Genomic DNA, 14,284 nt, shown 5'->3' with positions numbered 1-14,284 from the left:
AGTGAGCATACAATCTAAGGGCTGGTGCACACCAAGAGCGCTTCTGAACGCTTTTAAAATCGCCAGCGCTTTGAAAAGAGCATGGCTAATGTATTTGAATGGGATGGTGCACACCAGAGCAATGGAATTCTTTCCTAAACGCAAACACAGGGCCTGCAGCATTTTTGCTGATTTCTGAGGCGATTTAGCTTCAATGTTAAGTATAGAGAAGTGGAAAATCGCTCTAAAAAACGCTAGATCAGAGTGATTTTCCAAGAGTTTTTTGTTACAGAAACTGTTCAGCTACAGCTCTACTGTAACAAAATATAAAAAACGCTACACAAAAACGCTCCTAAAATCGCTAGGCATGTTTAGAAAATCGCTCTACACATGCCTAGATTCACTCTGAAAATTCACTTCAAAAATCGATGAGTGTTTGTGATTACGCTGACGCTTTTCGGTGTTCACTGGGGTTTTCTATCTGCAAGACGGACTGTTGGATGAAAAGAGAACGAGAAGAGTTGTACACTAAAGGGCAAATGGCAGTTTATGTTTTAGCTTTATTTTTAAAGATGTAAAATCAAATTTCGCTTATATCATAGAGGAAAAATATTTGCCATTTATAACCGATTTTCTGGCTAACGCTCTGTAGAAGGAAGTGTGCGGCAAATTATTTCCACTGACATCGCCAACCCTCTGGGCAGACCAGTTCAGTCAATAAAATAACCTTTGAGGTTTCATATATTGCAGAGTGACTGTAGTGACTGTAGTGATAAAGGGGGTGAAAAAAAGTGAGCAGCAATGCTGTACTGTTTATTGAAGGACCAGTATTGCAAACAATTGTAACATTTAAAATGCATGTAAACCCATGCAAATAAGAGGAGTGTTTTTTCCAGCGTAACATGAGCTTTATATTACTTTTATCCTACAGTAGTCAGTAGAAATCTAACAGAACTGACAGGTTTTTGACTAGTCCATCTCCTCATGAGGGATTCTAAGTGTTCCATTTATTACTTACAAAAGCACTCCTTGGAAACCATACAAAGATGCAGGCTGTTTGCACAATATTCTGGCAGTTGGATAAGCAACTGACATTCACTAAGTGCTCTTGAAAATAAAGAAAGCCCTGAGGGGATGAGCTAGTCCAAAACCTGTCAGTTCTGTCAGATTTCTACTACCTATTGTGACAGCAACATCGTAGAAATGTATTTTATTGTACAATTTACTCTGGGAGAAATTAACTTTTTATTGGTATTTTTCATGTATTTTAAAATTTACAATTTTTTTGCGATAGCGGTTCTTTAACGGCTTATAAAAAAACTGACGCTGGCCTCCTGTCCTATCTACATGTTATGAATGGGAAGAAGCTGCCATGCAGTCCTCATTCATATTTATCAGCACATTATGAATATGAGAACCTGACAATAATTGCAGCAGAGTGATGTCCGCTGGGAATACCCCACCTATAATTAATATTCAATGCTGGCTAATTCATTATTGCACTGGAGCAGGGAGGGATTAATAGAGGGAGTGTTTAGGGGGCTTGTGATAATTAGTCAGGATATGGTTTAATACTCAGTAGGCTTATCGGACAGCTGTTGCTTGTGGACAGCTTGTTCTCTATATGAATTGGTTGGATGTAAGCTGCATAGATTGACCTCGAGGTCAGGATGGAACACAGGAAAGAGGATTCATGTCTTCACATGTATATGTCAGCAGTGTTCTCCCCACAAATTTTCTACAGCCGGGTGGCATGAAAAAGTAGCTGGGTGGGGTGAGATGAGAGAATGCAGAGAGGGTCCTTTTCTGCACGACTCTGCTTACAGCAGAGGAGGAGGTGAGCCCATGATAGCTGGGTGGTCACCAAAACTAGCCGGGTGGAGCACCCGGCTAAAAGAGCTTGTCAGGCTGGGTGACATAAGTGGGATGATACTGTGTGACATACATTGATCTGTAGGAACGGTGATGTGACACTGGATGAGTTAGGTTGGATGACATGGCTTCATCTGCAGGGATGCTGGGATGACCTGTACATCAGACTGGGTGACATGGCTTCATCCGTAGGGAACGTGATGAGGTGGATGGATGTTAATCATGAGGTTTGGCACACAGGCTCCAGTATAGGGGACGAGGCAGGGGTACAGGAGGCAATCTTGCTTGCATGGCTGGCTCCCATTTCCTGTCAGACTGTGCCGTGTATACTGAGAAATGCACATTATCTATCCCCTTCTCCCAACACATGTACATAGCTCCCCTTCCCTCCCTTATTGCATGCACACTTTATATTCTGATACCAAAGTCTCACCTCCGCAGCCACATATCATCTATTTCACTTATTTGCTGCGTCACCTTCCTTGTACATGTTTGTTTTTGTTTTTTTCAATTTTCATATTGTTTTAAGAAAGAAATTGCCTTGATTATACCAAAGGAAAGTTACAAACGCTCATTATTAAAGTTAGTATTTCTGTACCAGTGCCTGTGGCCGTGTGTTTGTTGGGTCAGCACAGAATGAGGGCATGCGGCATTCACCTTGCCTCCGGCAATGACGTGTCACTGGTGTGCGGCAGCCTAGATACTGCAGGAGGGGGCATGGTGTACACAAGAATTACCAGCGCTTACACAATGGATCATTTGAAATCCATTTGGCTCTATCACTTTACAGTTAAAGGAATACTGTAGGGGGGTCGGGGTAAAATGAGTTATACTTCCCTGGGGCTTCTAATGGTCCCCCGCAGACATCCTGTGCCCGCGCAGCCACACACCGATGCTCCGGCCCCGCCTCCGGTTCACTTCTAGAATTTCAGACTTTAAAGTCTGAAAACCACTGCGCCTGCGTTGCCGTGTCCTCGCTCCCACTGATGTCACCAGGAGCGTACTGCGCATGCACAGACCTTACTGGGCCTGTGCGGTACGCTCCTGGTGACATCAGCGGGATCGAGGACACGGCAATGCAGGCGTAGTGGTTTTCAGACTTTAAAGTCTGAAATTCTAGAAGTGAACCGGAGGCGGGGTCGGAGCATTGGTGAGTGGCTGCGCGGGCACAGGATGTCTGCGGGGGACCATTAGACGCCCCAGGTAAATTCAACTCATTTTCCCCTGACCCCCTTACAGTATTCCTTTAAAGCAGGGGTCTCAAACTCGCGGCCCGCAGGCCATTTGCGGCCCTCGATACAATATTTTGTGGCCCCAGAGCTTGTAGGGGCCCCCAGTGGCTACAAGAGGAGAAAAAATTTTTTCAAATCGGCCTTATAGTTTTTGAGAAAATCGATTTTAAAGTTGCAAAGGAAAAAATACACATTTAAAAACCCGCCGACTTTAATGGTTAATAGCAAATCCACCTTAAATGCTAGAAACTCTAAATTTGCAAGATATGTTAAGGAGATCATTAGGAATAAGAGGAAAAAACTATTTTTCAAAAAGACCTTAAAGTTTTTGAGAAAATCGATTTTAAAGTTTCGAAGGAAAATAGTATACTTTTAAATGCGGTAAATGTCACTTTTAGTAGCAAGCCTAACGGTAGTGTAATTTTACATGTATCAAAAGAAAGAGCAATACATTTCCTGACAGGGTTTCCAGGGGGTCCATACGCAGCCGCAGCGCTTTGGCCAGGGATCGCTATACAGCCGCAATATGGCTGTATGAAGGTTCCTGGCATTTTTTCCTATTTTCCCAATTTATTATTTTTCTTTGTTTAGAGTGTGGGAATTTTTTTTTTTTTTTTTTTTTAATTATGTGGGGTCCCCCCTCCTGAAACTTTTTAACCCCTTGTCCCCCATGCAGGCTGGGGTAGCCAGAATGTGGAGCTCCGACCGATTAGGGCTTCACACCCTGACTATACCAGCTGCAAAAAAGGTCCCTTCATGCCGATTTTTGTTCCAGGGTATCTGTTGGGGGGGGGGGGGGGGGGCAGGTTTATTTTGCTCTGGGGCCCCATTGTTGCTTAAACCGGCCCTGCCTGCCGGCAAAAGCAAAATAGACACGGAAGCGAACTATATTTGCCCATTTTACCTTATAGTTCGCTTCAGTGCTCCCAAGTAATCTGCCGCATCCCCGCCGCTAAACAAGGGCTGCAGACCCCCAAATCCCCCGCGCAAACATCCACGACTGCGCTGAGGGGCAGAGCTTCCAGCTGTAGCTCTGCCCCTCCTGACGTCAATCGCCGAATGGATCGCCGCCTCTCCCCCGCCCCTCTCTGTGAAGGAAGAGTGAGAGGGGCGGGCAGAGGCGGCGCGATTTGGGGGCTCTGCAGCCCTCGTTTTGCGGCGGGGACACGTGAACTCCCTTATGCGGCCCAGCCTCATCCTGACTTTGCCTCCTGCGGCCCCCGTGTAAATTGAGTTTGAGACCCCTGCTTTAAAGCGAACCGGAGGTGAAAATAAACTGATGAGATAAACAATATTTATTCCCCCTACATCTAAAAGTGACTTTAAAGGACTACTGTAGGGGAAAAAAAAAGAGTTGAACTTACCTGGGGCTTCTAATGGTCCCCCACATACGTCCTGTGTCTGCGCAGCCACTCACTGATGATCCGCCCCCCTGCCTCCGGATCACTTCTGGAATTTCTGACTTTAAATTCGGGAAACCACTGTGCCTGTGTGTCCTTGTTCCCGCTGATGTCACCAGGAGCGTACTGCGCAGGCGCAGACCCCTGCGCAATACATTTCTGGTGACGCCAGCGGGAGGGAGGGTGCAGCCGCGCAGGCACAGTGGTTTTCTGACTTTAAAGTCAGAAATTCCAGAAGTGAACCGGAGGCGGGGTCGGAGCATTGGTGAGTGGCTGCGCAGGCACAGGACGTCTGCGGGGGACTATTAGAAGCCCCGGGTAAGTTCAACTTTTTTTTTTCCCTAGCCCCCTACAGTATTCCTTTAAGCATCTCAGGGTTTTATTTTATATTTAAACATTTACAAAGTACGGTAGGTTGAATGTTTTTCTGTCTCTAATCAGTGGCCGCCTATTAAGTGTCCCAGAGTTAAGGTGAGTACACACATCAGATAAAAGTCTTTGGAAAATGAAAGCTCACAGACCAATTTTACCCCATTCCATGTAGTATTAGACCATACCTACACAGTCTATTCTGTTGAGCTGAACTCCCCATCAGATAAAAATCTTTGCAAGATGCTGCACACACAGATGCTGTACAGATTCAACAGATCAGTAGCTGCAAAAGATCTGTTCCTGCAAATTGCATTCATAGTCTATGATATCTGCAGATCTCATACACACCTTGTTTAATGGACATTCATCTGCAGATCAGATCCACCAGAATGGATTTTCGGATCTGCAGATGATTGATCTGCAGATGAATGTTAGTTAAAGTGTGTATGATGATCTGCAGATCTCATAGACTATGAATGCGTTTCGCAGGAACGGATCTGTTGCAGATACTGATCTTTTGTGTGTGTACAGCATCTGTGTGTGCAGCATCTTGCAAAGATTCCTATCTGATGTGGAGTTCAGCTCCATAGAATAGACTGTGTAGGTATGGCTCTCGTACTACATGATAGGGGGTAAAATTGGTCTGTGATCTTTAATTTTCCAAAGACTTTTATCTGATGTGTGTACCCACCTTTAGAAAAAAGGTCCGTAGTATTTTATTTCCCTATCCTTAGAAGTTGTATTCTGCCAGGAGAACTTTTATGGCTGTAATTTGCTTATCAGTGATTTTTACTATATTCTCAACAAGACAGAAGCTGCCACTTTCGGGCACCAAAATAAAGCAAGTAAAACGGCCTGTTTATATGTTTTGTACTGTACATACACGTTTATCTCATCATGTCACATATCGCCTCAGGTACACTTTAAAATCTACATTTGTTCAGAAATAAGCCAGCTCAGTTTAGTGGTACATGTTATTAGGATTAATGGCACAGATTTACCTTTATATCACTCAAATTGCTTATCTGAATTCCAATGCGGCTGAGGGTGTCAGAACTTCTTGCCACTCAGTTTACATACATGTGGAAAATAAGCCACAAATGTTACTGTTCTGTGCAGCTAATTACTTATGGACAAAGAGGAAAGTTCCTGGACTACTTTTAATAAAAATTAGTGCAATAGAATATAGATTCCCAACTAAAAAAGCATTGCAACTTAAGGTTTTGTAAATTCATAGATGCAAATTGAATTGGGCAATTTCTAATAACTAGTGTTGCTTTTGGAATTGAGGTTTCGTTATTCAGAAACCTGGAGAATGCCATCCAAGGATGGAGCATGATGTGGAACGCAGTTTCGTGACTCTCTGCAAGGAAGGGTACTGACGTGCTTTGGAAGGCATTGTCCGTGTTTCTAAAGAAGGAAACCTGGCTTCAAACAGCAACACTAATGCTACGTACACACATGCGACAACGATCGTTCGTTATGAACGACGAACGAACTTTTAATTGATGAAAGAACAACCTAAGTAAAGTTAGTTTTAAAAGGTGTGTAACGATCAGATCGTTAGAACGAACGTTACATCATGTAAAAACTATTGCGCCTGCGCATAAAAATGAAAAGTTCCATGGAGAAATAGTGAAATGCGCATGTCAAGCCTAGTACTAACGATCGTTTCCAACAATGTACTACTTTTGCAAACAATCGTCATTGAGAAAAATCCGCCAAGCTAGATCATTCCTTTTGAGCGATCTAACTCGTCCGTCTTTAGACTTCATGGTCGTTGGCTGCTTTTTTTTAAACGATCGTCGTTTGAAATGATCTGGGAACGATCGTTTCAAACGACTATAGTCGCATGTGTGTACGCACCTTTAGAATGACATTTAAATTGCAAAAACATTTGTGCAGCACCAATGATCACCTATAGTAATTTCTAAAAAGTGTGACATTTTAGTTTCAAGTATTTCTGTTAAAACTTGAGGCACAGATGTGACCCATGGCTTGCAACACTGACTGCATGTCTCGAGGCACAATGACTAAGACAAATAACATCTATATTGCGCTTTTCTCATGGCGGACTCAAAGCGGTACAATGGACATCTCACTCGTTGAGAAATGAAGACATAAAAAAACAACAAACGTTGATTCTGCTAATACCTTGAATGACTAACTGCACATGGTTTATTGCAAGCTTTGGAAAAGTTATGTTTCTTCAAGCATGATACAGAACTGGATCAGAACAGTATGATTTCACATGCCTGAACAAGAAACGTAACATTTCAAAAACTTGCAATAAGCCACGTACAGTTAGTCATTAAAGTGAACCTAAAGTCAAAAAAAAAAAAAAAAAAATGAGATGAACTCACCTGGTGCTTCCCTCAGCCCCCTGCAGCCGATCGGTGCCCTTGCAGCTCTATTCCGATGCCTCTGCACCCGCCGGCGAACACTTCCGGTTTCGCCGTCACCGGCCGACAGGCATGGGAACGCGAGTGATTGTTTGCGTTGCAATAGCAGCATAGGGGGCGATATACAGGCTGGGAACGCGAACAATCACTCGCGTTCCCATGCCTGTCGGCCGGTGACGGCGAAACCGGAAGTGTTCGCCGGCGGGTGCAGAGGCATCGGAGCGGAGCTGCGAGGGCACCGATCGGCTGCAGGGGGCTGAGGGAAGCCCCAGGTGAGTTTATCTCATATTTTTTTTTTTTTTGACTTTAGGTTCACTTTAAAGAGAATCTGTATTGAAGAAATATTATATACATAAACATTTCAGCCTGTTCGGTGATATTTGCTAGCCCCCTCTGACATTTTTGCCGCTCTCCGCCGCAATATTGGCGATAAAATAACAGTTTTATAAACTGTTTTGTAAACAGTAAAGATGGCCACCGAAACAGGAAGTATACTGAAAAGAAACTGGATGTACGCTGCCTTATGTTTTTACACAGTGATGTTATATGCAAGTTTATAAAAAGTTTTACCTTCTTCCTCTGCAGCTCTGTGCTGCAGAAGCGTGAAAAGAATCCTCAGACTCCTTTATAAACACAGCTGTTTCTTCTGAGCGTGGAGTCTGGGCTCTGCACTTGTGTCTGGGTAACAAATTGTCAGCATGTGACAGGCAGCTCCCTCCTCCCTCAGCCTCACAGACACAGCTGAGACTGAGAGCAGCGAACTGTCTGTGAGTGAAAAATAAGCACGCAGGAGTGAGCCTGGAGGGGGCGTGCATAATTTGACCCTATCACAGCAGAGACAGCTTCTTCCTCTCTGGGTCTACAACGCTTGACAAAGAAAAGAAGATAAGATATATTAGAGAGACAGTGCAACTAGAAAAGGCTGCAGCATCCTCTGAGCCCCCTTTGTTGCAGCTCTGCAATTCCTGCAACTGGAGCTCCGGTCACGACTGCACATGCGTGGTCCCATCTCCACAATCGCATAAGAATGAACCACGCTTGCACAGCACGCTCCCAGGGACGAGCACAATCGCGGAGCCTGCGGACAGGAGCTCCAGTTGCCGAAATTTCATAACAGACAGCAGGAGAATGGAGGGGGCCCACAAGATGCCGAGGGACCTAACAGACTACAGGTGGCTGGAAAAGCCCCAGGTAAGTTAAAATACCCAGTTTTTAATCCTGCGCAGGTGTACTTTAAATGTATTTATTGGTATTGTTAAAGGAAACTTGAGATGGCAGTGGGGGAAAAATGTCATACTTACCTGGGGCTTCCTCCAGCCATCTTCAGACCTCTTGGCTCCCACCCCATTCTCCCGGGCTGCCTTGATCCGCCGCTAGGGTCCTCTGAGGTTTCTCTGGTCTGGGCGTACTATGCATGCGCAGCTCGGCCATGTGCGTTCTCCCATCACCGGGCGCATACTACACCTGCGTATAATTCTCGTGGCGACGGGAGCATGATGGCAGTGAATGCACAGCCAAACTGCGCATGCGTAAACTGGAGAAACTTCAGAGGACCCTAGTGGCGGATTGAGGCAGCCCCTGGAGGACAGCAAGGGGGGCCAAAGGTCTGAAGGTGGCTGGAGGAAGCCCAATGTATTTGTACATTTTTCCCCTATCCCTGACTCAGGTACACTTGTTTTATGCTGGATACTAAATCTTACACAAATCCAGCTTGCATCCATTTCAGAGAAGGCCATATCTGGCTATGGATGTGCACACAACAGAAGTTTTTCTTCCCTGCAGAAACCATTTCAACACTATTATAGGAGATTCTGAAGCTGACACTGAACTGTCTCCAATCCTGAGAATTTATAAACGTTCTGGATCTAATATCAACTGTAGTCCCCAGTGTTCCTGTAGTGTCTGACCTATTTATGCTACTACAGTTTTTTTTCTGCTGAACAGGAATGAACTTCCACCATCTCTAGATCACAATGTCCATCCCCAAGATTGGTAGAAGATCCATTATTGGGGAGGATGGAGAAAGATCTATAGGTAAGAAATTTTTTTGGGGTATTCTATAGACCAGAGTTCCCCAATTCTGTCCTCAAGGCCCACCAACAGTATGTTATGCAGAAAACCACTAACTTTCACAGGTGAGGTAATTGGTGTCTCAGCAGAGATGATTAATTACCTCTGTGGATTTCCACAAAACATGCCGTGTTGGTGGGCCTTGAAGTGGACCCAAATTAAAAATACAAGATTTCAAAAATAAAATCTATTTTCTAAATTATAATAATAAATAGCAGCCTTTTTTCAGCTGCATGATGACAAATATATATTTTACATTTATTAGGGGAACCCTTCACTTCTTTTCTTATTGCCGGGACAGAATCCTGCAGACTGGTGGAGGAGATAAAAAACAAAACACAGGCTGCTACTGATGATGTCACAGGAGAGGTGATCTCAGCTTGTGAGAGATTTCACATAGATGAAGCCCCTGTGAGGGAGGGTAGCTGATGACAAACACACCCATGATCTAAAACCTCCTACTAAGCTCAGAAGTAATGGTTATCACCTGTATAATCCTAGTTCTGAAAAGAGAAGGGTGAAAACCATGCAATGAAATGCTCATGAGCTTGAAGGAGTGTTTATTTATCTTTGTATGTCTCAGAGTGGTGCAACTAAATATATTGAATTAAAAAAAATGTTTGGTTTGGATCCGCTTTAAAGAGACTCTTAACCACCCTGGCGTTCTGATTAAATCGCCAGGGTGGCTGCGGGAGGGTTTTTTTTAAATAAAAAAAAAACTATTTCATGCAGCCAACTTTCAGTTGGCTGCATGAAAGCCCACTAGAGGGCGCTCCGGAGGCGTTCTTCCGATCGCCTCCGGCGGCCAGAAGTAACACGGAAGGCCGCAATAAGCGGCCTTCCGTGTTTCGCTTACCTCGTCGCCATGGCGACGAGCGGAGTGACGTCATGGACGTCAGCCGACGTCCTGACGTCAGCCGCCTCCGATCCAGCCCTTAGCGCTGGCCGGAACTGTTTGTTCCGGCTACGCTGGGCTCGGGCGGCTGGGGGGACCCTCTTTCGCCGCTGCACGCGGCGGATCGCCGCGCTGCAGCGGCGATCAGGCAGCACACGCGGCTGGCAAAGTGCTGGCTGCGTGTGCTGCTTTTTATTTGGTGAAAATCGGCCCAGCAGGGCCTGAGCGGCAGCCTCTGGCGGTGTTGGACGAGCTGAGCTCGTCCAGACCGCTCAGCTGGTTAAGCGAGAATAAATCTCGCTTCAGAGCTCATAGTTAGCAGGGGCACGTGTGCCCCTGCTATAGCGCCGCTAAACGGGGGTCCCTTCACCCCCAAACCTACCACTGCGACACTTGGTCGCAGACTTGGTCGCTCCTGGAGGCAGGGCTAACGGCTGCAGCCCTGCCTCCATTCGCGTCTGTCAGCGGCGCATCGCCGCCTCTCCCCCGCCCCTCTCAGAGAAGGAAGACTGAGAGGGGCGGGGGAGAGGCGGAGATACTCGCTGACAGACGCGCGTGGGGCAGGGCTGAGGCGGTTAGCCCTGCCCAAACCAGGAAGCGCTCCCCCGCATTACGGAGGGGATTTGGGGGGACAGGGGGGACGCGGTATAGCGGCGGTTTAGCAGGGGCACACGTGCCCCTGCTATCTATGAGATCTGAAGCGAGATTTATTCTCGCTTCAGACTCTCTTTAAAGAGACTCCGTAACAAAAATTGCATCCTGTTTTTTATTATCCTACAAGTTCCAAAAGCCATTCTAATGTGTTCTGGCTTACTGCAGCGCTTTGTACTATCACAGTCTCTGTAATAAATCAATGTATCTTTCCCCTGTCAGACTTGTCAGACTGTGTCTGGAAGGCTGCCAAGTTCTTTAGTGTTGTGGTTCTGCTATGCACTCCCCCCTCAGGGGGGAAAGAAACACACAAATGATCTCTTGAGATTCAAAAGAAAGGGTGTATACAGCCTGCTTGTGTATGGATGTATTTTCTATGTGTGGACATACTGTACATCAACCTACTTCCTGTTTTGGTGGCCATTTTGTTTGTTTATAAACAAACTTTTTAAAACTGTTTTTAACCACTTTTAATGCGGCGGGGAGCGGTGAAATTGTGACAGAGAGGAATAGGAGATGTCCCCTAACACACTGGTATGTTTACTTTTGTGCGATTTTAACAATACAGATTCTCTTTAAGGACAGTGTTGGGGAACACTGCTGTAGGCTAAATTCTCTACGGATGCCAGCTGTTGGTGATATGGATCCCATTTTCTTTGATTATGCCTTTTTTTTTTTTTTTTTTTTTTTTTTTATGGAGAGTAGTCTCCAACAGACATGGCTTTCTACAAACCGATAAGTATTGAAAGAAGTAACAGTGTCCATACATCACTTGATATTGTTTCCCGATCTACCTTTTCATATAATTTTATTGAATTGTAAAAGAATTGGTGATGCAACAGGGCTGCCTGATTGATCTTTCAATTGATTTATGGCCAAAATCTGATGAGTGGATTGATCAGGAATTGTGTAATAATCTCTGTTGCAAAGGGCACTTTCAATATTGTGATGATAGACAGATCCCTGAACGTTGCCCCCCTTCTCCATGCTCAGTGTTTTCTCACCTCTACACTGGTACGTGTAGAGGTGCCACGTGATGCTGGCACAGTTGTGATGTCACTTCGTGTGCCATGTGGTACCTGCGCTCGAATACCTGAGGACTAGGAGGCTAAGAGTTGCGCCGGCTGAGAGGTGAGACGTTAAAACATTAGACGTGGGAGGAGGCCTAGTAGGCGTTAGCAGGATGATTTGCAATAGATTTTATGCGGACTTCCTTGCAAATCTTTGTGCAGTGTGTGGGCAGGTAATAGATCTTCCTTCTCTGATCGAATTCGATCTGAGAGGGTTCCTTCTAATGGTCGATCTGTTACCAGATTGAACAATGTATAAGAAACTGCACTTTGTGTGGCAGCTTCTCAGCCGATGGGCTAGTACCAAGTGCAGATTTATGTTAAAGTGGATCCGAGATGAAAAACTAACTAGAACAAGTAACTTGTCTATATATCTTATCTAAAGTTTAGATAGTTTACACCGAAAATCCAGCTGCAAACAGCTTCAACAGTATATGATTATTTCTTCCTGTAATACAATGAGAGCAGCCATGTTCTGTTTGTCACATTACACATAGGCAAGCTGCTCTGCATCTCCAGCCATCAGCCTGTGAAAACTTCACCCCCCTCTCCTCCTCCCCTCTGCCTCTGAAAGCTCTGGCTAGTAACACCTCCTCCTCCTCCTGCCCAGACTGAGCTCCCATAAGCCCTTGCTACTAAGGATCAGAGTGCCTAGGCGCTGGAGGAGCTGTGGGGGTGAGGCTTGTTTAGTTTATAAGGAATTAGAGTATTAAAAGAAAACAAAAAAATTATTTGGCTTGAGGAATGCCCTATAAACTATATGAAAGGAACACAAATATGCAATGAGTAAAAGTTTATCTTGGATCCACTTTAAGCAATACCACATTGATGGCCTATCTGAACAAGCAAGCGAAGGACAAGAGTAGTGCGTCATAAGCAGGTAACTAAATTTAATAAACTATATACAATGCAAAAAAGTAACTTTTACTCAAAATCGTATACCAATAAAGGAGAAAGAATGCAGGAATTGGCATCTTGCAGAGGGTATAAAAAAAGAGGCATCTGTCTGGTATACAGAAAACCATGTACCACATGCTATATACATGCAAGGTAGAACGTACACAGGGCTCATATACCCATATAGTATGTACAGTGTATATAAAGGTTTAATAGTGTCCACAGAAGCCAAGTAGAGTGCAGTAATGGATTTCCCACTATAAAGGTATAAGCAGAGAGGCTGGTGCAATGGGAAGAGTCCTGCATTTCAGTGGTGTGGGGCTACTTTCCTGGTGAATGGTCCCTCAGGAGAGGTGGTTATACAACAACACAACACTGCACTCACTCCTCTCTGCTGCTTCCTTGGAAATGGGTAATCCATCATTGCTCGTTACTTAGCTTCTGACACCTTTTATATGAAGTACTTCTCACTGCTCTTTATGAGCTGATTTTAACAGTATGCATGCTATTTGGATGTATGTGATTTGAGTGCCTCATATAGTATATACTGTAAGGGCCAGATTTAGGTCAAGGCCCCCTAGGCCATGGCCTAGGGCACCACAGAAACAAGGGCACCAAAGCAGCAGGCTAAGCTGGTACAACATTTGCAAGCTTGTACTCTGCTGCTAGCCGCCTGTGCAGCAGTCACCTTGCTCTCTCTGCACGTTTGCATTGTGGCTGGCGGATATGGACTTGGGCAGCATTGGAGACGGAAAGGAAGAGGAAGCTTCTGCACTGGAGACGAACGGAGAAATGAGTGACACTGAGAGCTGCTGCGGTGAGAAGTCGAGTTAACTGTGTGTGTGTGTGTGTGTGTGTGTGTGTGTGTGTGTGTGTGTGTGTGTGTGTGTGTGTGTGTGTGTGTGTGTGTGTGTGTGTGTGTGTGTGTGTGTGTGTGTGTGTGTGTGTGTGTGTGTGTGTGTGTCTTATTAAGGGAGTCATCTGGCTACCTATACTGGGGGGGTTATTAGGCTACTTATACTAGAGGGAAGGGGAAGGAGTCACCTGGCTAACTATACTAGAGGGGAGGGGTCATCTCACTACCTATACTGAAGGGGGTTGGCTGGTGACTTGCTTACTGGAATATTTTTGTAGGTTTTCCTCTCTCCATTTGCGTACAATCGAAGTATCAGATCATGCTCATTTGGTATTGAATTGTTTAATGACCTCTCCCATTACACTACTGAAAGGAGAATACTTTTAAAACCTCTTCTAGATGTAAGATCCAAATGGGGATTCCCAATGGCACCAACTGTTCAAATGAATGGGCAAAAATACACACTGTGAGACCCTGTGTAGTATAGATAACTAATAGAACATTAGTAGCAAAGAAAAGTCTCATTTTTATTTTTAGTTATATAGCTTTTTTTTTTTTTGGCTTTTTTTTTATAACTGCATCATTCTG

Source organism: Hyperolius riggenbachi, chromosome 9, assembly GCF_040937935.1.
Source record: "Hyperolius riggenbachi isolate aHypRig1 chromosome 9, aHypRig1.pri, whole genome shotgun sequence".
Taxonomy (NCBI): Eukaryota; Metazoa; Chordata; class Amphibia; order Anura; family Hyperoliidae; genus Hyperolius; species Hyperolius riggenbachi.
This window is presented reverse-complemented; position numbering follows the sequence as displayed.